The 24,601-nt window shown below is 37.3% G+C and overlaps 1 long non-coding RNA gene across 1 annotated transcript; it reads left to right on the top strand.

Moving 5' to 3' along the window:
• The first annotated feature begins 11,061 nt into the window (after positions 1–11,061).
• LOC124717076 lies at positions 11,062–24,324 on the top strand. The gene is made up of 3 exons (XR_007005706.1): positions 11,062–11,657; positions 17,224–17,327; positions 23,911–24,324. It is a non-coding gene; the product is annotated as an uncharacterized LOC124717076 (long non-coding RNA).
• The last annotated feature ends 277 nt before the right edge of the window (positions 24,325–24,601 follow it).

The following is a 24,601-nucleotide window of genomic DNA, read 5'->3' as shown; positions in this document are numbered from 1 at the left end:
TGAAATGAAGCTTTGACGCTCTCAAAATACTGATTGGAATACAAAACTGCAATAGAGAAATATCGTCATCTATGAGGCAATTACAGCTGCGCCTATTGGTCCATGTAAATTTCGAATAATATTATCCTCTTCGAACAATATGCTTTGGATTTCTTCAACATGACCTAGTACATCCCACTTAAAATAATAAAATTCCTATAAAATAACACAACCAGGCGCATGTGTATTAATTTGATATTTGACGTTCAGACAGCGGACACTGACGATTAAACATTTTTACATTCTGAATTAGCTTTGTACTACTTACTACGTTGATAAACAAATAAATTAATTGCTGAAATGAAATACGAAAGGGCACAGTGGATAAAAAACGAGCAATGGGCTAATATCTCATCAAGAGAACATTAGCGTCGATACTGAATCATTCAACAATGAAAGGCATACAGAGAAAGGAAGCTACTAACGAGAACGCGCCAATACTGCTAATTGTTGAAAAGTAATTTACAGAAAATTTCGACACGTATCAATCAGAACAGCTGCGCCCGATGGAAGGATAATAAAAACGATGATACGTCCCTGAGACATCTCAGACCAAAAAATAATAAACAAAGCACATCAACAATGCAAAAGTCGTGGCACTACATCTGGAAACAATGAACACGTGAACTGCGTCTTTTAAACAATTGGCAAGCGACGTCAGCGTAGCAGTTACGATCAAAGCTTCTCGCGGTAGCATCAAAGCTAATGGCAACAACAGCTGCACTTTTTGGGTGGCGCGCGCCGCGTCGTGTGAAGGCGCCCGCCAGCGCTGCATTTCGCCCCTTGATCTGCCCCTAATGACTGAACGCAACAATACTACTCTCTCTCATGGGAATAATCATTATACTCGTTCAGTCAGAGCTCTTGTGCAGTCGGTGCCTGTTGTGCAGTCGGTGCTGTTGTGTAAGTGATATTTATGAACCGTAATACCCATAGAAATGTAAAACTACCAGAATTGAAACGTCTTCTCAGCATGAAGGAATTTAAAGTAATCGATGATAGAGGAATTCAATTTACTCCGTCTCATCCGGTCTTCCAAAAACTGTCCGATCCCATGCCCAACATCGGCTCGAAAATGTCTTCAAAACATATTTACACAACAATTAAAGAAGATCGTCATGATCTGCTTACTTTTGTTAGAAACACCTTAAGGCTGGAATGTTTCGTTGAAGAAAAAGACAACGACAGCAAAGATGAGTCGTGGAATGTTTTTGGTTCTTCGTGCAACAAGAACATGACAAAGCAATCTGACTTACTACTGTCAGCAGAAAAATTGTCTACCATAATACCAACAAAGAGGAAACTTGGAAAGCCTTCAAGACTGGAAATAGGGAGATGGACCGATTCGATGGCTGATAAAATTTATGAACATCACAAAATTCCATGTGCCTTTTCTTTCAAATACGCGAAAGTGTGTGAAAGTTAAAGCTCAAAGTACTTTTTGAAGATCAAAGGAAGATGTACAGAATGCGGAGCCACTTTCGAAGGGATTGTTCCGAAGAAGCCAAAAAATGACAACGACATTATTCTGCACTGCAGACTTTCAAACTTTTCAGACGATAGTAATCACCTGAAAAGAAGACAACTTCGTGGCACGAGAAAACCAGGTAGCTGCTAAATTGGTTGATAACAGGATATCTGCATCTCTTTGGTGAAATGATGAAGCGAAAAATATGTCTTTCGGAGACATTATTCCTCCGAATTTACCAAATGCTGATGTCTTGAGGAAGGCTAAAGAAGAGGAAAGGGACAAACGATTTGTTATAACAACTAGTAAGTCTGTTGAAAATCTGCAAATCGCAAAACATACAACCCATCGGCACGATATTCACGCAATCGGATTGGACCCATTCTTCTGTATATATTGGTTGAAAGATCAAAGTCAGTTGCACAAATATTGTCATCAAATCAATAGCAGTGTATACGATTCAGTAGATGCTACGTTGCATTTCGAGTTATTTCACGATTTGGGGATCTGTCAAACAGGGCTCACTGTGTCAATCGATCATAAATCAGTTGCCCAACTTATCAGATGATATCCTCTAGGCATGACACATCATTCTTGTCATTTTTCTTTCTGGAAATCGTCAGATCTGGAGCACCCAGACCAAAAATCATGGTAACTGATTTTGGTAAGGCTTTGTTGGTTTCCATTTCTAGGGCAATAGCCAATTGCACGGACTTAACAGATTATTTGAATAGGTGTTATAGTCATATAGTTTTGCATGAAGGGGTAATTCCACCCTCGTGTTGTTTGAGAATAGATTTAAACCATTTTATGGTCATGATTTCGAGGTGGAAATGCTTCTCAAGAGATGAATCACAAGTCAAACAACTTTATCTTCGCATTTTGGCCCATATTTACATGATGACAGATTTTCGTGACATCGAAAGTGCTTTGCGCTCACTTTTGGTTGTTGCGTTGAGTGAACATCTTGATATTGATGAGTGTGGTCTAGAATATTCATCAATGGAACATCAGCGCCACCTTGATAACATTATTAGAGGTTCAAAAAATGGCTCTGAGCACTATGGGACTTAACTTCTAAGGTCATTAGTCCCCTAGAACTTAGAACTACTTAAACCTAACTAACCTAAGGACATCACACACATCCATGCCCGAGGCAGGATTCGAACCTGCGACCGTAGCGGCCACGCGGTTCCAGACTGTAGCGCCTTTAACCGCTTGGCCACACCGGCCGGCATTATTAGAGGTGGCCCACGTCATTCATACATTGACGAAAAGAAAGATGTTGACAAGAAAACTGATGCTGTTGAAAACAATGATGACTGTCTTTTGGAATCAATTTTGAACTCTAAGGAATCTACTGCAACCGCATGGATTGACAGGGCAAAACGTATCTACAATGAAGCGGAAGTCATCGCGAATCAGATTAAGGATGACAGTCTCTTTGATGTGAATCCGTAAAACATTCCTAATGCTGCAGAGATGCTGAAAGAATTGATGTACTATATACCACTGTGGGCATCTGTGATGTATCCTTCTTTCCATATTCCTTTATCTATTCGTTCGTCAGCAGCAACTGAAGGACAATTTTCAAAATTAAAGACAATGGGCTTTGACAAGCTCCCTTTGCGACTAGACAAATTCATTTTTCAAGATTTGAAGTGGCTGCGTGAGGAAACAAAACTGTTAGCGCCACTTATGATGGAGAAACAAGATTCAAAGCAAGCTGTGAAGCACAAACCAACTGAAGCATCATTGCCTTACCATGAAGAAGAAAACTGGAGAGGAAAAAATAAGTAGCTGAAGATAACAAACCCCAAAAGCAATCATATACTCGATAATTCTGAGAGCACACTGAACAATACCTTACGAAGTGAGACCCAACACGAAGATGGCAATGAGACAGAGTTAAACAAAATTTTTAATAGTTTTGAATACAGATTTTCTCCTACTTCGAGCTCACTTGTTATGAATGCGTAGAACAACAGTCTCTCAGTCAAGAGTGATTGTGTGTGTTTTAAGCGCTCCTCAGATAATAATTTAATGCCGAATTTGGACTTTTAAGAGATATTTCATACCACAAAAGACTTTCGAGAATCAGTCTTCACCAGGGATGTCACTGAAATTTCAGCCTGTAGTTCGAAAACAGAAGAAAACCGAGATACCTGTAACAATAAAATGGAGGATGGTGCAATTCTGAAAAAGCTTCAAAATGAAATCATTGTCACATCGAGCATGCAAACTAAGAGCAAGAAACACTACTTAGATGATTGCCCAAACTGGAATTCGACTAAGAAATTCATAGACATTTATTTGCCTCTTTTCCCAAAGGGGTCCTCAAGCAAATTCAAATCTGCTACCTACAACTTGAAGGGAACGTGCGGTTTCGGTTCTTTGATGACCTTATTCATGCGAGCAGTATCACTCAGTGATGAATTCAAAAGTACCATTCAAATAGTGAGCCATCCATTTTTGGATCTGGCTTTGGATGTTTTGGACAAAAAAATTATAAACTCCCAGCATTTTAAGCAGAGATTTGATATTTTATATGTGATGCCGTTCCTAAAAAAGGAGTAATCTCTCGAAGTATATTGTCTCTGAATGTAGAGTCGAATGTAGGGGGAATTATACGAGATATCCCGATTTGTAACAAAAAGATATCGTGTCTGACGTGCCTAAATTCACGCTATGTGAAGCTACATTATATTTCCTTTGATATGTATGTGCTTTTCAGACTTGGTTATAACTTCATGCAAGAGGCTGTAGATGCAACAAATGGAGGTCTAAAGACTATCATAAAATGCAAGAAATGTAAAGGAGAAGCAGTCGAAGAAAAGAAATTCGGATGCTATTTGATGATGGATACTAGTATAACAACTTGTCCACTAACTGAAGATCAGTTTCCTCCGAATCAAACGAAGAAATGTGTGTTGCAAACGATCAAGAAAGAATTCGTAGTCAACAATCAAGAGTACATTCTCGTTGGTGACATTCGTTATAATAGCTCCATCAAACACTACACGGCATATGTCTTTGATGGAACCTACTGGAAGCAGTATGATGACCTGTATAAAGATGTAGAGAGAGTTTCAAAAGAAGCAATAATTTCTCCACATCTGTTCATGTATGTCAAGACAGGAAAATTTCCAAATGGCAGCTACAAGACCGACGAGACGAAACAAGTAGTTCCTACATAGGAACTTTGCTTTATAAGGTAAGCAATTGCTAAAAGTTGATATCTAAATATGACAAATACAGCTCTTATGTTGATTCTTAGTATATTTGTTTCTGGAACCACAGCCCTCCTGTTTTAGTTACTAGAATAAGAGCATTTTATGCCCTAAATTTCACGTATATACTTTTTTTCTTAGTTGTTTCACACCTCATAAATTCTATGCTTATTTATTACTGAATTCCCTACATATGTATTTCCTTCTGGGTTTTAGTGTATCCTGAAGAAGAGCTGTTAACGGGACCTGTACATCATGGCCTGTAGTTTTTACTGGTACTTTGAAATTTAATAATGCAAGACTGTCAATACATTCAGTAATGAAACTTTTATCAAAGAATTGGTATATTGTGAGGTGAAAAAAATTGTAAATCTGTGGAATACATTGTGCAGTGAATATTGATGTCTTTCTTACATACTGAATTATACGCAATTGTTATTTTAGGTTCAATGTACTTACACGTTATTCCAAATAAAAGATAAAAACAAATTTTATTCTTTGAATTATTACCTTGTTGAAACAGCAAACCAGTAATATTTATCAGTTTCATGTTTTGATTATTTAAAAAAATGTGTTTTAAGAGTCAACTTTTTCTCCTAATAATTTAAGAAAATAATATGACATACTGCAGATTAAAATATTTAATCCATTATTGAATAATGTGGATCAGTATGTAGGCAAGCACTATATTATTATTGATCCATAGCTTTGTTTATGTAGTTTTAATAGTGGAAGAGATACCGGTAACTGTATCTCTGTATGCATACACGTTGATTACAGAAAATTGAAACTAAAGATTTGTATGTCATTTTCTTCGCAATGACGACATTGCAAACCATTCCTGCTCCATAATCTTGTTGATACCTTTCGTGTTCTTTTCATTTTCTTTAGTTTTACTTCCTTTCTTTGTTATTCTGGCCTCCTTTCTCATGCTTTCAGCAGCTTTTTCAGTTTATGTGACATGTTGCCTGTCCGCCCATACCAGCACAATTGCCATGTTGTTCCTAGTCTTGATGCCTGTTCTGCTCATTGCTTTTAATCTTTACTCCATCAGGCAGGCCGGATTGGCCGAGCGGTTGTAGGCGCTACAGTCTGGAACCGCGCGACCGTTCCGACCGCAGGATCGAATCCTGCCTCGGGCATGGATGAGTGTGATGTCTTTAGGTTAGTTAGGTTTAAGCAGTTCTAAGTTCTAGGGGACTGATGGCCTCAGAAGTTAAGTCCCATAGTGCTCAGAGCCATTTGAACCATTTTTACTCCACCATTAAAACATATTGCAACTGTTGAAACGCATTCTGATTTTGTTTAATGCCATGTAAACATTTTTCCTGCACGTACGACAATCACAGGTTCTTCAAAGATATTACATGAACGAGGTTCTACAGAAACTGCGGCGCCCAAATTAAACAAAATGACATTTAAGCACGAGAATGACGAGGTACTGTACATGAAGTGTATATTTTAGAATCCAGAAGAATTTTATTACGTAAAACAGTAATTGTTTTGAGCTCTCATGACATCCAGGACCCACTAACAGCCAAAAATATGCCCAGGTCCCTTATGGATGAAAGTTAGATGGCATCATCACTAGACGCTAGGATACATAAAAACATGTGCTGTGTGTAACGAATAAATTTGAAATTGTTATCGTTAATATTGTTGCAAACATTTGTTGTAGTTAGAAAGGAAGTGTGGAAGTTTGATGAGTTACGCTACAGCGAGAGTCAAAAGTCTTTACAATGTATAGAAATGTAAGTATATTTAAATGAATATATTGTACAGACGAACTAAGTACTATGTTTAAATCCTAATTCAGTACATGACTGATAGAGGTGTTATTATGTTGAGGAGATACAGTATTAACGTTAATAAGGAGTTCGAAATTTGTAAACAAGAACCTCGTTTATTTGGTCCTCACTAATCCGTATTTCCGGTTTATCCGGATTCATATTTTGTGTCCCTTGGTATTTTTCTTTTATTTTCTTATAACACGAAGGTATGTAGTCGGTGAGGTACATAGGCTGCTTATCACTAGGCCTGTAATTTAGTCTAGTACTGAGTGATTAAGGATCTCAGAGTGTGTGAATGACATTGTTTCTCAAGTATTGTACATTAATATAACGGTGTATTGGTGCCCATCAAGTAAGTTGCATAGTAACCTCGCCAACAGCACTCCACCACAGCTCATTGTACCCCTGGTGCGCTTCTCGACAGGTGTGACGCCATCTGGTTAGCGGCGCGTGTGAATGTATCTGCTCTCTCAGGAATCTGTTTGTTTAGCACTGACGAGCCTTCTCTCTTTGAATCATCTAAGCGTGCACATCCCACGCTTCCACCTACAGTTACTACAGTCAGGCTTAAGAAGGTGTACCGGCATTTGTACAGTGCTGAACATTTAGACTTTTTGTATTTAGTAGAATATATATCCGGATTTTCGGTTATCTGGATTTTTTCCGGTCCCACCTAGTCTGGATGAAAGAGCTTCTTGTGTACTGCACTGCACAATGTAACGTTGTTTATGTCTCACATAATTCCAAAATAAAAGTGAGAATTTACGATCCGTCCTCATAGCTGTACTTCCAGCAGTACCTCACCTCCTGTGTTCCCAATTTCGCAGAAGTTGTCCTACGAAAATTGCAGAAGTAGCACTCCTGGAAGAAAGGATATTGTGACGATATTCCTTCGTCACAGCCTGGGGTTAGAGACCTGGTCCGGCACACAGTTTTTATCTGCCATTTTCACATCGGCGCACACCCACTGCAGAGTGAACACACCATCTATTTCATAATCTACTGGCACCATAAAACTGTTATGAGGTTTTTTTAAAAGAACTCTTTCGGTGCTATCCAGAACTGTCAGCAAAAGGGTTGTGCCAATTTATTACAATGTAGACCAAGTGGGTCTCTCGTAAATGATATTATCTCATTAACTGTTATCCCCACAAAAAATGTTACTACAGTTTTCGGTAAAACTCTTAGGGTCCTATTAAGAAATGCCATCAGACCTTTTGTACGATTTTATTACGTTTACATGACAAAAGTGAGTCCACATTAATTATCTCATATAATATCATCGTCACAAATAATGTTATTATAGTTTTTGGTAGAACTCTGTGGGTGCTATTCAGAACTGTCATCAGAACTATTCTACGAATTTTGTTTTCGTAGAGAAAGTGAATATTACATTAAATCAATTGTCGTATAAACTATTATCACCACAAAAATGTTCTTATCATTTTCAATACATTTCTTCGGGTGCTATCCAGAACTGCCAACAGAACTATTATACAAATTTATTTTTTCCAGACTGACAAATAATTTTTTACTGTACCAAAATTTTGACGAGTTATTGTTTTCTTCGCGAAATTCTGGAGAACTATTCGTGTTTTGAGCAGGGAAATCTAGAACTATTGCATACATATCAAGAACTATGAAAAACATGTATATTTCTCGTAAAAGCGGTGCAAACTTCACGGGAAACGCTCATAAGCATTCATTATTAAATGCACTTACAACGTAAACAATTACCTGCACAGAATATGTTACTAGTATTTTCGATAGAACTCTTACAATGCTATCCAGAGCTGTCATCAGAATGTACGAATAGACGTAATTTTTTTGTAGAGTAAGTGAGCCCCACAATTAATTAATTATCTTACAAACTATTATAACCACAAAAAATGTTATTATGATTATCGATAGAAGTCTTGGGGTGTTATCCAGAACTGTTCATCAAAATTGTTGTACGAATTTACGTTTTTCTGTTGAGACAGTGGGTCTAACATCAAAGCAGTTACCGTGTAAACTATTATCGCCACAAAAAGCTGTTATTAGGATTTTCGATAGAGCTCTTGGTGTTCTGTTCAGAACTGTTGTACGAATTTACTTTTTGCGAAAATTGACAAAGAATGTTTTCGATACGAAAATTTTTTCGAGTATTGTTGTTTTCTTCGCTAAATTCTGCAGAACTATTCCAATCTTGTACAAAGAACTCTAGAACTATGGCATTTCTATCAAGAACACTGAAAAAATATATATTTCTGAAAAAAATGGTGCCAACTTCACAGTAAGTGAAAATATTTTCTCCTTAAATTGCAATTACCTCGTAAACTATTAGCTGCACAAAAAAATGTTACTTGGATTTTCGATATAACTCTTGGAGCTCTGTTCAGAACTGTGCTCAGAACTCTTGTACTTATTTACATTATGCGGAAATTGACAAAGAATGTTTTCGATACGAAAATTTTTTCGAGTACTGTTGTTTTCTTCGTTACATTCTGCAGAACTATTGAAATTTTGTGGAAAGAACTCTAGAACTATGGGACAAAATTTGTGCAGAATGATAAAATTAATGCAATGATTCAAACAGTGTATTCACATATCATAAGTTAACTATAAGGAAATAATTACATTTAAAACCAAAGTAACCGAAAATAAAGACTGATAGTATTATTTAAAAAAATACAACACGACCTACAGTTTTCGAGCCTAGAGCCTTAATCATTATGCTACGGAGCTGCATGGTAAACTCATTTTTAGAGATTTCGTGCCTTACGAGAACTTATTTTCGACACATTCTCACACACGGGGCTCCACCATGGCTGCACAGCGAGAAACTGGCACCCTGTCATAACACCACTGCTTTCAAAAGTTCAGTGGCATCCATGGTGTCTCTGTGGCACATAAGCCGACCGGGGTGGCCGAGCGGTTCTAGGCGCTACAGTCTGGAACCGCGCGAGCGCTACCGTCGCAGGTTCGAACCCTGCCTCGGGCATGGATGTGTGTGATGTCCTTCGGTTAGTTAAGTTTAAGTAGTTCTAAGTTCTAGGGGACTGATGACCTCAGAAGTCAAGTCCCATAGTGCTCAGAGCCATTTGAACCATTTTGTGGCACATAAATCTCTACTGTACTCAGAAGCAAATGACAATAGCGATAACATTTTATTATCATATCAAACACCGATAACTGATATCTACATTGTAATATCGTTGCACATATAACGTACTTTGTTTCTTTTAACTTGGTAGTTTATACCAATGAAACAAATATGTTTACCTTATTCTTCAGTACTGCTCGTTTTCCTGTCTGCAAATTACCCAGTCACTAGAAACGCAGGAACCGCTAAACAAGAACACGTTATACAACAGTTCACCAATAAGAAAACAAGCTTCATTCTAGACAGTTCGTATCAAAAGTACTATAAGAAAAGTAAATTGATTATAGAAAGAATGAACGACTGTGATAATAGACTTACAAAAATAAATACGGTATCCATTAATTATTTTCTTATTGGTAATAAATATAACCCTATTCTAATGGAAAGGATTATTACGACCTGCTCGATCAACATTAGGGAATTCCCCTACAAGTTTTGCAGTGTAGTAAACTTACGACACATAATGTGTTGTCTGGCCAGCGCTCATTGTTAGAGATGATCTGGAATTGTTACTTCTCACTGTCGATTTGGACACCACCGTCATTCCATTGGACGGTACGAGGGTATCATTCATCTTTGATTTGAATTATTATTATTATTTTTTTTACGCCCTGCAGTGTTTGCTAATTCTAACTATGTAGCTAATCCGGCGCTGAGTGATTCTGCAGGTGGTTTGCAAATGTGGTGTGAGTTTTCCCACTGCTCCTAATTCAGATTTTTTTTTTCACATGTATCCAGAATGACAATTACTGAAGATAAACCGACATGCATCTATTTTTCTGTATTTACTTGAAGCTGTTCACAGTATTTGTAATCTTGCCTTTCTAAGCGCCACGCATCAAGCGGACTGACGAACAGGACTGATCCCAGTTTGGGGGCAAGCGATTGTTGTCCCTTGCCTATTATCAGTCTTGCGGGGCTTATCACTCGTGAGTGATCGCACCCTCAAAAAATTGTTTTGTAATTGACTTTGATACTTTTGATTATGCATTCCATTGCATCATTCAAGGGTAGTGCATTTGTGTTGGGAGTGCAAGTGGTGCATAGGAAGCATGCATCATGCATGGTAGTGACGATCTCAGCTGCGCAATATATAAAGTATGTTACCACATACGATATTGGGTAGGAAATAATCTTGTGATAAAAAGTTTAAACCCAGGAACACATATGCAGTTTTTTTTGGCAAATTAAAAATTATTGGTTGGTGTACCTATGGAAATAGTTGTTACTTCCAAATTTTTCGTGCTAAACTTGTAATTGGAAATAAAATCAACTTCTCGTGGTTGGTGCTCCCATACGGCGGACCATACAATTAGCACACTCGTGCACCGACAGATGGCAGCTGTACCACCTCCTCACTAGAGGCACTGTATAGAACGCTCTCTACTTCTCCCAGGGCTTCAGCCAGTATCATCTCATGCATTTGAAAATCAATGATGGGTGAGGCCACGCCGGCGTGATCATGATATTATACGACAGTACTGAGTATTTATTTTGGGTCTTGTTGCAAGAGGTAGTGTTTGTTTATATTTATCGCCGGTGAGAGTGAATTTCTGGCGTCGAAAACTTTGAAATGAGGTGCATTGGTGCACCGGATTGTATTAGCAATTCGGAGAGAGAGAGAGAGAGAGAGAGAGAGAGAGAGAGAGAGAGAGAGCAGGCACCGTAGATTGGGAGGGCAACAGGTTCACAAAACTGTGGGAATGACAGCTGGTAACCAGCTGTACATTTCAAGTGTTTGGGGTAAGTAATTAATCGGGTAATGTACTCGTAATTACAGCTACGATACCCGTATTTTTCTGTACGTTATAGCTTCATATGATTTGTTGAAACTTCACTTTGTTCACAATACGAGATGAACAAAGCTGATGGAAGGAAGCTGTTATAAAGTGTAGTGCAATTTCTTCGAAAGTCAACGTTCCAAATACGTGCACTTCTAATGGGAAATAACCAAATAGCAAGGACCGAAGCAGGCAGTAACGAAGGTGAGCTATTTATTTATATTTTTCTGTTTTTATGTTCAGGATAGAAAAATAAGGTGATCATTCAGATGTATGATGTTGTGTGTAAACTATTAACTGTTGCGATCTTTTATTAGTCACACCAGTAGCGTAAGGCGTGGTTAGTTTTTGACAGGATAAGTACCACATTAATGACTAGCGAAGCGAGCTTAGATTGAAATTCTGAACGCTAAGTATTTGTATATTTATTGATCCACTCAATCATTCAATATGATAAGGGACAAGACAAAGCTATTTAGGCCTATATGTGAACATACATAGACATAGCACTTTTTCCAATAGTGTTCACCTGGCTGAAGGTATATTGCATATTTATTCATAATAATACCAGAATAAGTTCAAATAATAATGCTGGTCATAATCAATACAGCAAAATATCTTTACTGGACAATATGTTATTTTTAATGAAACAGTCTGATTCTGAAACGTAATAAATATATATAATTTGTGATAGATCACGTTCAAGAAAGAATTGTATGCCGTAAAAGGAATGCTTTGTTAGGGGTGCTCTTAAGATTTTTTATTTTTTTTTTAATTTTGTTGATTTTTGAATACTTTCAACTTCTTTCGAGAGATGGTTATGGAGTTTGGTTCCTATACACTTAACACTATTGCTATAGGCTACAGTTCAGTAAATGAGGAACTAGTTTGAAGCATTTTTGTTTTTTGACCTTGTGTCATGATGGTGTCTGTCCAGATTCCTATGCAATCTGTTGATGTTGTATTCAATAAAACAGAGCAAGTTCAATATATATTGGCTAGGGGGAGGCAGTAGGCTTACATTTCATTTTTTAAACAGTGTTTTGCATGTTTATCTTCACTTTTTGTACAGAATTATTCTGATTGCTTTGTGCTGTTTTTTCAATTACAAATAATTTCCTTGCTTTGATACTATGACCCCAAACAATAATTCCATAGCATAGTACGGAATGGAAAAGAGCACAATACACACATGTCGATGTGTTGGCAGTTTGTTCATCCCTCACTGAGTGGAGCATAAAACAAACTGTTTAGCCTGAAACTAATCATATTAATGTGGCTTTTCCATGTGAATGTATCAGTGATGTCAGTCTCAAAGAATTTTGTTTCACTGACAAATTCTAGATTGCTGCCACTTAGTGTTACTGTTGGAACTTGGGGAGCTTTGTTCTGAATGCTACGGACAGTTAGACATTCTGTCTTTTTTGGATTTAGGAGTAGTCTATTTTATGCAAGCCACGAGTCTAGTTGGTTTGTATTTCTATTAACTGCTGACTGAAGATATTCATCTGTATTTGATATAAGGAAATTAGTATCATCAGCAAAGAGAAATGTCTCGCTAGTGGATAGGGTGGAAAGGAGGTCATTTATATAAAGTAGAAATAACAAGGGACTTAGAACAGAGTACTGTGGCACACCACTTTTGTAGATGAGTGCACCCCATTGAGGATTCCTGATTGAATGAATTTATGTATAGCAGCATACTGTGCTCGGTCTTTCACATAGCTTCTGAGCCAGCCGTGTGTAGTTCCCCTTATCCCATAAGAATCCATCTTATGAAAAAGTATATTGTGATTTATCATGTTAAAAGCATTTGTGAGGTCATGAAAGACAACTATAGCTGGGCATTTCTTGTCAGCAAGATGTAGAGTAGCATCAAGAAATTCATATATTGCATCAGTAGTGGTTTTATTTTCTTGGAAATCATACTGAGCGGAGAAAAGCCTGTTGTTTTTTCTAATAAATGATTTTAGTCTGGCAACCATTGCAATTCAAATATTTTGCTGAATATACACAGCACTGCAACCGAACAGTAGTAGCTAGGATCTTCTTTATATCCCTTTTTATGTATGGGTATGACTTTTGCTGTTTTAGGTTTTCTTGGTAATACTGCATCTGAAAATGAAGCATTTATTACATGAGACAGTGGCTTACTAATAAGATTGCTGCAGTGGTGGAGAAGGAAGCAAGGGATCATGTCTTCTCCTGCTGGTATTTTTTTCTTTATTTTACTATTTTGCTGAGTTATCATTTCTATCTGTGGTCCCAATGTTGGTGATAAAAATATTGTGTGGTCAAAGGTACGAAGAACTATTTGAGAGGAGCAATTACTTTTTAGATATTCTGTTACTATTTCTACAGTTTCAATATAGTATTAGTTAAATTCCTGAGCTACTTTGTCTTGGTCACTTATCATTGTTGCATTTGCTCTAAGTTTAAAGTTAAGAACACTGTTCCTATTCCTATTCCTACCCATCCTTGTGTGAATTATTTGCTGCATGGATTTGCTTTTTTTATATGAAGACTTCAGAAAGGTGTCATTGTGTAGTTTTTTTTTTTTGTAACATTCGCCACATTTCTAAATATTCTTTTGTATGCAGTGAAGTACTACTTAAATTGTTCACTTTTGCCAAGTACCGTCTTTTCTGAAGGAGAAAAGCTCTCTCTTCACTATTGCTGAGGTTATAACACCTGTGTTGTAATCCAGTTGGAGGATACTTTGTTGTTACAAATATGTTTCTGTTTTTGAAGGGAAATGACAATTGAAATAGTAACAGAAAATGTTTAAAAAGGTTTCAAATTTTTCATCTTCTGTTTGAGAGTGGTATACAATTTCTGTGTTCTCTCTGTGTATGGTACAAAAAATTTCTGCTTTGTAGTATCATTTTGTTGGGTTGAGGTTCACTTCCCAGAACGACTGGTTGTAAGATCAGTGCATCAAGGTCAGAACATCCTGGATTTACAAATCTAACAAACTATCTGTGTTGCTGACTACTTTGTCAAGAGCACGTACACTTTGGTTTGTTACCCTGGTTGGGGATCTACACTTCATACCAAGGTTGTAACAGTTCATGAAATGTTTAAAATTACTGATCATCACCTTCTGTAAGGAAATTAATATTAAAATCACCACAGATTAGACCCTTGACAGTTTCTTTTTTATCACTTTTTCTAATAATGATGTCAAATTTCTATAAAAGGAGCACAAGCTGCCTTAAGGAGATCTACAAACTGATATCTTTGATTTTCAACACCTGAAAATTCTACATATTTTTCTATACCCAGGTGTGAAGCTGCAACACTGTTTTTTTACAAATATGCAGCTTCCTCCAGCTCTGAAGACTTTACTTGAGAAGTGATGCACTAGTTTGAATTGTGGTACCACAACTGGGTCTATTTTGAGCAACTTCATGTAGTATTCAGTAATACACAATATTTGGGCATCTGACACCTCACTGTTGATACTCGATAAAAGTTCTAGCTCATCCAACTTACTCTTGAATCCCTGTACATTACGAAAAATAGATTTTTGGGGCAGAGTCATGTTTCACACCAATCAGTGCATTTCCATGATAAAATTCTGGCATCTTTTGTCAATTACAGCTGAATGTTTGGATTTATTTATAGCACTGCTGTATGTCAGAACTTCAACTGAAGTTGTTAAGTCTGATCTTTTTTTAGGGGGGATAGCAAAAATCCTCCTCCTTTGTGGTAGGCCGCCTTGGGCTCACTTTATTGTGGCTGATGCTCTGGGTGCCAGTGCTGTTGTTGTTCCGTTTCTCGATGATGGAGCTGTTGGAGTCATTGCTGTTGCTGCAGTAATTGTAGGAAACTTTGCTTTTGCTGTCCTATCTGGTTTGTTTTATGGTATTCTTTCCATTGCCCCCCTTGATGATGCCTCTTCATCATATTTGTACACAGAAACCACTTCCGCATAGGAGGGGGTAAGTGAAGAAGGTGTCCTGTTTGATTTATTAGATTCTTTAGCTGCTTCTTGTACTGTTTCTGCCAATGTTGATGTCAGTCCTTTAGATGGAATTACACTGTTTGCCTTCTCTCTGCTTGCAATGATTTCATTTATCATCTTACAAATAAAGTTTTTTCCTTCATAATTCAGATGCATTCCATGCCTGGTATGCTGGCATCTTTCCAATTTGCCTATATCAAGAAAGCTACATTTTCCTAACAAAGAACATATCTGAAACTTCCTGCAAGATTAAAACTGTGTGCCGGACAGAGACTCGAACTCGGGACCTTTGCCTTTCACGGGCAAGTGCTATACCAACTGAGCTACCCAAGCATGACTCACGCCCCATCCTCACAGCTTTACTTCTGCCAGTACCTCGTCTCCTACCTTCCAAACTTTACAGAAGCTCTCCTGCGAACCTTGCAGAACTGCACTCTTGAAAGGAAGGATATTGCAGAGACATGGCTTAGCCATTGCCTGGGGGATGTTTCCAGAATGAGATTTTTCACTCTGCAGCAGATTGTGCTGATATGAAACTTCCTGGCACTCCGCTGCGGAGTGAAAAATCCAATCCTGTTGGCCCTATTTTGCAGAAGTATGATGTGAAACCTTCTAAGATTAAGGCCCTGTTGGCGTCCGTAAAAGATGATCTTGGTTTGCGTAAGGCTGGGGTCTATTGTATTCCTTGCAGTTGTGGCATGTCATATATTGGTCAGACAATCAGGACTGTGGAAGACCGGTGTATTGAACATAAGCGTCACACACGCTTAAAACAGCTGAGCAAATCCGCTATTGCCTTGACACCGGTCATCCTATGGAATACAACAACACGGAGATTCTGGCTTGCACGTCCAGCTATTGGGATAGTGTTATTAAGGAAGCTGTTGAAATCAGACTATCAAGCAACCTTATTAACAGCAGAGATGGTGGATTTTGTGTAAATGCTGCTTGGTATCTGGCTCTGTCTCTCATCAAAAAACAGAGGGCAGAATTAGTGCTATCTCACCTGTTGATTAATAGTAACTATTGATATTTCTGATGTTGGTTATCTTTGGTTGTGTTGACACTTGTTCTGTGTGTGGTGTCTTCCTTGTTTCACATTTTTTCTTCCTTGCATTTGTGCCTTGAGAATGGCTGGGTGTGCTCCTGTTGAAATATCGGTGGTGTTCGATGACGTCACCCGGCAGCAAACCCGTAAGTTATTTGAACATTTGATTCCCCGGGAAAAGTTGAGGTCTCACTATGTGGTATTGTCGCAACGATTGTATTGTGGTGTTTATTACTCCTAGAAAAATTTCTTTACTTCTGCTAAGCAGTTATCTGCTTCCGTTTTTGCAACATCATGTGGACTTGCTATATTGTAATTTGTGAACATGGTTCCTGTTTAGAAGATGTATCAGTTACAATCTCTTGATTATCACAACTGTCTTCACAAGCATTCTGTCAACAACATGGGTATTAAGAATTTGTCTCTGAGTAATGTTGGCAATAAAACATTTGTTATATTCAAAAGACTACAAGTTTATCATTTCAACAAGTAGGCCTTTACTATGATGTAAGCCTTAGATCTGTCAGTGCAATTTTGTTGCAAAAGTATGCAAACTACAGCATTAGTTTTATAGCTGTGTGCAACTCGGTTATTGAACTGTCATGTTACTTTAATTTTGAGGTGAACTGATACACAGATATTTTATTGGCTATGAAATGTTATTAAAATGGTTACTGAAAAATGCTTCAGATGTAACTTCCATTTGAATGTTTCAATTCATTAAATAATAAGGTCCTTTTGCTACATTTTTACAGCCACTGGAGAGCTACTGATGAAACATACTAAATGCAAAATAAGACATTCAATAGAACTGAAGATGTTATTGTAAACTTGCGGTTACAAAAAGCTTAAAGTAGAAGTAAGTATTCACAGAATGTCACTTAATTGTTATTCAGAAAATTCACAGGTCAGATCTGTGTTATAGTAAATATAGCATAAAATGTGACACAAAGCATTCTTATTTCTTCGCGTAGATAAGGAGGAAGGCAGATGAGAACACTACCTGTGAGAGGAAGCTAAAATCGTTTCTTCATCCACATCTAATGTTAACGGAAAGTCTCTGCATCAAATTCCCACAAATGGTCAAATGAAACTATAAGATTTGTCCTAAAGGTGAAATGTGCTGTTGGCAGTACTTGTTGTATTTATTTATGTATTTATATGTTTATTTGTCCATAGACCATTCAGCACAACAGTATTCAACATGCTGGATATGATACAGAAATAATATAAACATATATAAAAATTAACAAAGCTGTTTAGGATTAGGTGAAGGCAGAGTCAAAAGGTGGCCATGCCCTGATCAAAGGAACCAACCTACCATTTGCCTTAGCTACTTGAGGAAACCAGGAAAACTCATCTAGTATGGCATAATGGGAAATAAACACTTTTCCTCCAAAAGGCTACAATTTGTTGAGAAGTAAAGATTACCTCCTGTTATCCACAAAAACACCAAAGAAGAACACTGATTTCTTCAAGTTTGCACTGGGGCATTCAGTATGGCTTTATAGAGTTGTTATGTGTGAAACTTCCCTATGAAGATGTGCAAGGAAGCCTGTGCAGACTTTCACGAGGTGAAATGGCAAGCAGGCCATTTGTGGAATATTTAAAAGGGTTTGAAGAGAAATGTAGATCTTCTAAATAAAGAATTCAGTACTTCCCCAGAGCTGCAATTTCCTAGACATGTACTAGTTTTTGTGGTATGAGGTTTGACGGTATACTGGAAATATGTTGTAGCATGTTTTTTTAACTGCAAACTCCAAAAACCCTATCAAACTGTGGCAATCTGTCCATAAGGTATTCTATTTTATTTTATTTTGTCGGGGCCTTATAATTATATCAAGTGATAATGCTGATAAGTGATATGCCGATGATACAAGTATAACTATCGCACCCAACAGACAAGAATTAACTGGTGAAATTGTAAACGATGTTTTTTAGAAAATCATTAAGTGGTTCTCTGCAAATGGGCTCTCATTAAACTTTGACAAAACACAATATATACAGTTCCACACAGTAAATGGAATGACACTATTAATAAATATAGACTTCGATCAGAAATCGGTAGCTAAGGTAGAATATTCAAAATTTTTAGGTGCATGCATTGTGTGAGGTTCAACTGGAAAAAAACACACTGAGGATCTGCTGAAACGTTTGAGTTCAGCTACTTTATGCTATTAGGGTTATTGCAAATTTTGGCAATGTACATCTGAGTAAATTAGCTTACCACACCTATTTTCATTCTCTGCTTTCGTATGGCATCATATTCTGGGGTAACTCCTCATTGAGTAAGAGTGTTCATTGCACAAAAGCGTGTAATCAGAATAATTGCTGGACCTCATCCAAGATCATCCTGCAGACACTTATTTAAAGAGCTAGAAATCTTCACTGTAACCACACAATATATATATTCACTTATGAAATTTGTTATTAACAATCCAAACGAATTCCAAAGTAATAGCAGTGTACATGCCTACAACACTAGGAGAAAGGATGATCTTCACTACTCAAGGTTAAATCTAACTTTGGCTCAGAAGGGGGTAAATTATTCTGCCACAAAAGTCTTTGGTCACTTACCTAATAGCACAAAAGTCTGACAGATAGCCATATAGCATTTAAAAGGAAATTAAAAGAATTTCTTAATGGCAACTCCTTCTACTCATTAGATGAATTTTTGGATATAGTAAGTGGGTAATTTCCCAACCCCCAACAAAAAATTGTGTGTCATGTAATATATCTTGTATAGACACCTTTTATTAACCTGACCCATTCGACATTATTACAAAGTGTCGTATTCATGACCTATGGAACAAGTACTAACCTAATCTCTAATCTAATCTAATAGCAATGTTGGAATGTGGGGAATTCTTCATATTCATTCTATTCCTAGTCAGGTAAGTTGTAAAATTAGTCACTCCTATGTACATAAAGAGAATTGTTATTTTGCTGCATATGTGACTCACAGTGAAAGAAAGTATTTAGAATAATAACAGTTTCAGAGAGGCGATTGAGGAAAAGCAGTCAGACTTTCAGTTACTAGGAATTTACAGTTACACTGTGGCTTTAGCTGTATTATTTGTATCTGGTAAGCCAGTTGTCAAAATTTGCTCCAAGGCAGAACTTAAAAATCATGTACTACGGAATAATTTATCCATTTCTTTATTATGGTATCGAGCTTTGGGCCTAAGCGGCAGATCTACAACTGAATAGAGTATTGATATTACAGGAACAAGCAGTTAGGGTAATGCATTGACTAGAGTCGTCTTGTGAATCCTTTGTCCGATGCAAATATTTAACAATGTATTCCTTGTATTTGTATAAATGTTTCACATTTTGTGTGAATAGTAGAAGCAAAGTAAGCAAGCACAGTGATACAAATAATTATGACACCAAAAATGAGGCTAACTACGTCAAGCAGAGGTGAAAACTATTAGTGACTGAGAATAGTCCTCACATAAATGGGCAAATATGGTTCAACATGCTGCCACATACTTTGAGAACTTGAGGTGGGAAACTGTTCCATGGGTGTTTAAAAGTAATATTAATAAATAAGTGTTCACTGAAAGAAAAAGGTCCTCTGAACATGTGTCCCAAAATTGGCAGTGTGTATGCAATGACAATAAATTGTCCTGGAGCACAGTACAGGTTGCATCACATACACCTCACACAGAAATTTTGGTTTTGACAGGACCTTGCTGGGATTCAGTTATTATGGAGTCATGAAAGTATGTTTGACTAAAGATCCAATTGATGAATTCGCAGGTTATCAGCTGATAGGTGGCTTCATCTTGTTGCAACATTTAAATGAGTTTCGTACCCATCATCTTTGCCAGATGGGTACGAAACTCGTTGAAACATTGTGACAAGACATTATCACCACTCAGCTGATAACCTGAGAAGAATTCATCATTGGAATACACCGAGAAAGACTGCAATTACATAAAAGATCTGATTAATTGTGATGGCAGCTTTCAACTGGATGGTGTGGGACCAGGTGTTCTTTTGTAAATTTCTTCAGCAAGAAAACATTTTATGATTAATGACATATCTAATGACAGTTAACTTTATTAATTTGACACCTGAATTTTATTTCTGTGAGCCCACATTGTGACAAGAGATCACACATGTAATATCACCATTACATATGTGCCTATGCGCCATAGATGGAGCAGTATTCAAAAAGGGTATGAAACTCGACAGAGGTCACTCGTGCAGCAGCTGCCTTTGCGCATGTATCTCTGAGCCAATTTTTGGTGTAAAGTGCAGTGTGCGGTATCAACTTATACCCAGTAGGTCACCCTATCAAATATGCGCGCTGCCAGTTATGCCATTGCATTTTTTTCTTACAGCCTCCACCACAACACAAGGGTGTTGCCACGAATGATTACACCACTGCCAGTGAGATGCAAGCATCCCCTCTCAGAAGCTCCAGTGGTGGATGTACAACATTCATGCGTTTTGCCCATTTTATGTGTTTGTCAGCTGAGTAACATGTACAGACTTTAGTAGTGGCCGGGGCTCAACATCTTCTGAATAGACATTGTATTGAAAAGTGACGGATTTATCATCCTTTCCTGTCTGTATATATTTCTACATTGAAAGCTGCTGTTAGCACCGCACGACTGCTACGGTCGCAGGTTCGAATCCTGCCTCGGGCATGGATGTGTGTGATGTCCTTAGGTTAGTTAGGTTTAAGTAGTTCTAAGTTCTAGGGGACTGATGACCACAGATGTTTAGTCCCATAGTGCTCAGAGCCATTTGAACCATTTTGCTGTTAGCAACTGATGCTGTCACTCTAGCATCAAAATTATGTACTATTTGCTATTAGATGTAGAATAAATTAATGTATGAATTTTTTCTTCATGAACAGCCTCTGTTCCTTGCTCCTGTATCCACTAAAGAACCACACAGCGTGCAAAGGAAGACATAACAATGTGAACTAGCAATTTCCAGTCCAAACACTCGCCTGATGTTGGCTGAATGATTAACAGCTAAAATATTGTGGCAAGAAGTAAACATCATCTGATTGCAATCCCGAAACTTCATGGTATAGCATAATTTTCATCTGTCAGTTTGTGTTTGTGAAAAGGATTGTGATATACAAGGACATTTTGTAGCAGGCAACAGTGTTATGAAATTATCTGCAACATCGAAACTGAGCATTGTTAATAAACACAAAAGTTTGTTATAAAACTGGTTTTCATTGGAGTACATAAAATGTGTTATCCAGTATTAGCTAACTGTTGATTGGTATTGCAGGCATTTGAAGACAGTCAAAGGCCAAAACTGGCCAGTAATGGATTAAAGTCTGCCTGTACAAAAAATCTTCAACATCCTATGGTAGACTTAATAAAATATTCTGGGCTCTTATGGTGTGGTCAGATCAATTTCTTGTTGAAACCCAACATTTCATCCCCATCTGTGGAGGACATCTTGAATGGCAGTTGTAGTTTTTTCAAAGGTCTGATGCACACAGTGGCTCTCAGCAAGCCTCAAGAAATTCATTTGACCATGGCATACTGGCTGGAACATTCCCAGCCATGAAATTTTACATTACAGCCTATGCTAGACATCAAAAATTGTTTCAGTTAATTTTTTATTTATTTTATTCTCCAACACAATAACAGTTATGTCTATAGAAGACAACATTTGGTCCTCCTGCACAGCAACTGGGCTTGAACATGGTCATTTGAAAAGGTTGAAAGTGGTCATCACTGAAGATAATTGTGATTGTGTTGAGGGGGGGGACAAATCATATCATCAACCACAGATGTCTACAGAAGACATATAAAAAAATAATGTCTTACTTTGTGAATGGCCTGACAGAGTCTGTGTATTGTACACGAAAACAAAGTTGACACTCGACGTGGTGGCTGATGGGAGCGGCTGCAAAGGTATTTCCCGTTTTCAGTCGCTCCCATCAGCCAGTGTGCTGAGTGTCAACTTTGTTTGCATGTTCAATAAGTTTAAATAGGTACTCAGCTCAGACTCAGCACAGGATGTAGTGATCATTGGGCACAAGTACGTACTGTGCCCATCAGCTGCCTTTCATCTGTGGATGAACCTATTGTATATAAGAGGATTTCCAGCAAAGGAAATATAGAATATTTTCTGCAGTTGCTATCAAATCAACCAAGGGCTAATGATCTTTGTAAATCTAATACAGATGACAAGTACTCCCATTTCATAATAAAACTGAGTATTTTCAAAAAGCCTTACTCAAAAAGAAATTCGAGTGCAAAAACACAAACAAACCAAACAACTGGGCTGCAGCAGGAATCAGTCTCCTGCAACGGGAAGAGAGCTTTCTTAAACTTTTAAAAACAATCCTTTCCAAGGAATGTCAAAAAATAAAATTATTTCTGGACTAAGTCGTAAAAGAAGCTAAATTAAGAGAAAATAACCAATATATCAGGGACTCTGTAAACAAGACTAAGCTATTGTGGACAGCTGTGAGAAACTTCCTGGGAAGAAGGAAACTCACAAGGATATTACTCTATCCTATAACAACAGTCTTAGTTGCAGGTCTGTTCCAATCTGTTCTTTGCTGCAATCACAAATGATTTAATGATCGAAAAAGTTGGTAAATTAGTTTTGAAGGATTCCCAGGTACTTGCAAAACTCAATATTGACAAAAAAATGCATGTCCCTCAGTCCTGCTAGTCAAGGTGAGCTAGGAAAAATTATAAGCTCCTTAAAAAATAGCAGTTCAACAGGAATTGATGACATCCCTGGTGACAATAAGAAAACTGTTGACAAACTTTATTCTCACACCATTATTAACCATTTGCAATTCTTGACTGTCGGAGGGCATTTTTTCCTCATCTGCTAAAATCATCTAAAGTCATTCCTCTTCATAAGAGAGTTGCTTGAAAAAAACGTCACATTATAGACCTGTAGCACTGCTATTTGGCTTTTCAAAGATTATAAATTAACTCTTTCTTGCTCAAGTAACAAAATTTTTCAGTTGGAATTGTATATTGTCAGCATGATTTCAGAGCACAACAATCCACTGAGACTGCTACCTTTTATCTTGTCAACCACATCTTAAATGCAAGTGAAAATCCCTCCAAAGTCTGTCAAAAATTGATTTTTGTCTTAAAAAATTCTCTGTAAGTTCCTGAACAAGAAAAAGGACCACAGAAAGTACCAAAACAGACAATTTTAGAGTGGCTACATGCACCACCATGTCTCCACAGCACACTGTCAGCTCTATTAAAAATAAAGTTTTGTTCTCATTTGTTTCGTTTTTATGACTTTTTAGTTCTTTAGGTTGGCTAACCTGTGAAAGCTTTACAGTTGCTTATCTTTCATTCATACAGAGAGTTTAGTCATAGTTTGCTGCTGTTTCAACAATGTGTTTGGGAATGGATACCAAAAGCTCTTCTAGTAGGACTAAATACTTTGAAAATAGGTGTGGTAAATGCTGTTCTATGTTTCAGTGATGGCGCGGTGTCAAAGCTTAATGTTATGGAACTGATGGGAGTGCCTGGTAGACTAAATATGCATAGAGCTGTAATCTACATAGACCGAAGGAGACTTTCTGAAGCAGAAAAATTAGTGATGGAAGCCACCAAAGAAGCAAGAATAAGTAGTGAGAAAAAGAGAAGAGATGAAGAACAAGAGATGAAACAAGATGAATGTGGACCTGGGCTGTATTAGTGCTATGCAAGTTTAACAGAAAAAGCAAGTTTTAACTTTTAACTTGAATTTCCCAAAAGTTAAATTATAATTATGTTCTGGTACGCTTTGTCTTTAAAAACTATTAGAGACAGAGGCCTGAAATTTTGAAATACTGTCTTAAAACATGCTTAATCAAAAAGTAGACTACTCTTGTGACTTAACTCTGAAAATAAAATGCTTTTTTGAATAAAAATGCTGAATTCATTTCCAAAATTTTTGATAATCCTACTTAAAACTTTTTTGTACCACAGTTCATGACACCACCATCTCTTCAATAGTCTGCTTTAAAGATAATAGTGTAAAGAATATACAGGAAAAACATAAACCTTCTTCTTTGTTTGTATTTTGAGTAATGTGTACCTATGATGTGCATAAATAATTAGCATGATTTATTTCACTTACAACAACAAAAATAAAATTAAAAAAAGTGTGAGAGCTAAAGCTGTGGTT

This window comes from Schistocerca piceifrons, chromosome 9 (genome assembly GCF_021461385.2).
Source record: "Schistocerca piceifrons isolate TAMUIC-IGC-003096 chromosome 9, iqSchPice1.1, whole genome shotgun sequence".
Taxonomy (NCBI): domain Eukaryota; kingdom Metazoa; phylum Arthropoda; class Insecta; order Orthoptera; family Acrididae; genus Schistocerca; species Schistocerca piceifrons.
The sequence above is the reverse complement of the archived record's forward strand: the minus strand, read 5'-3'. Positions and strand labels throughout refer to the sequence as shown.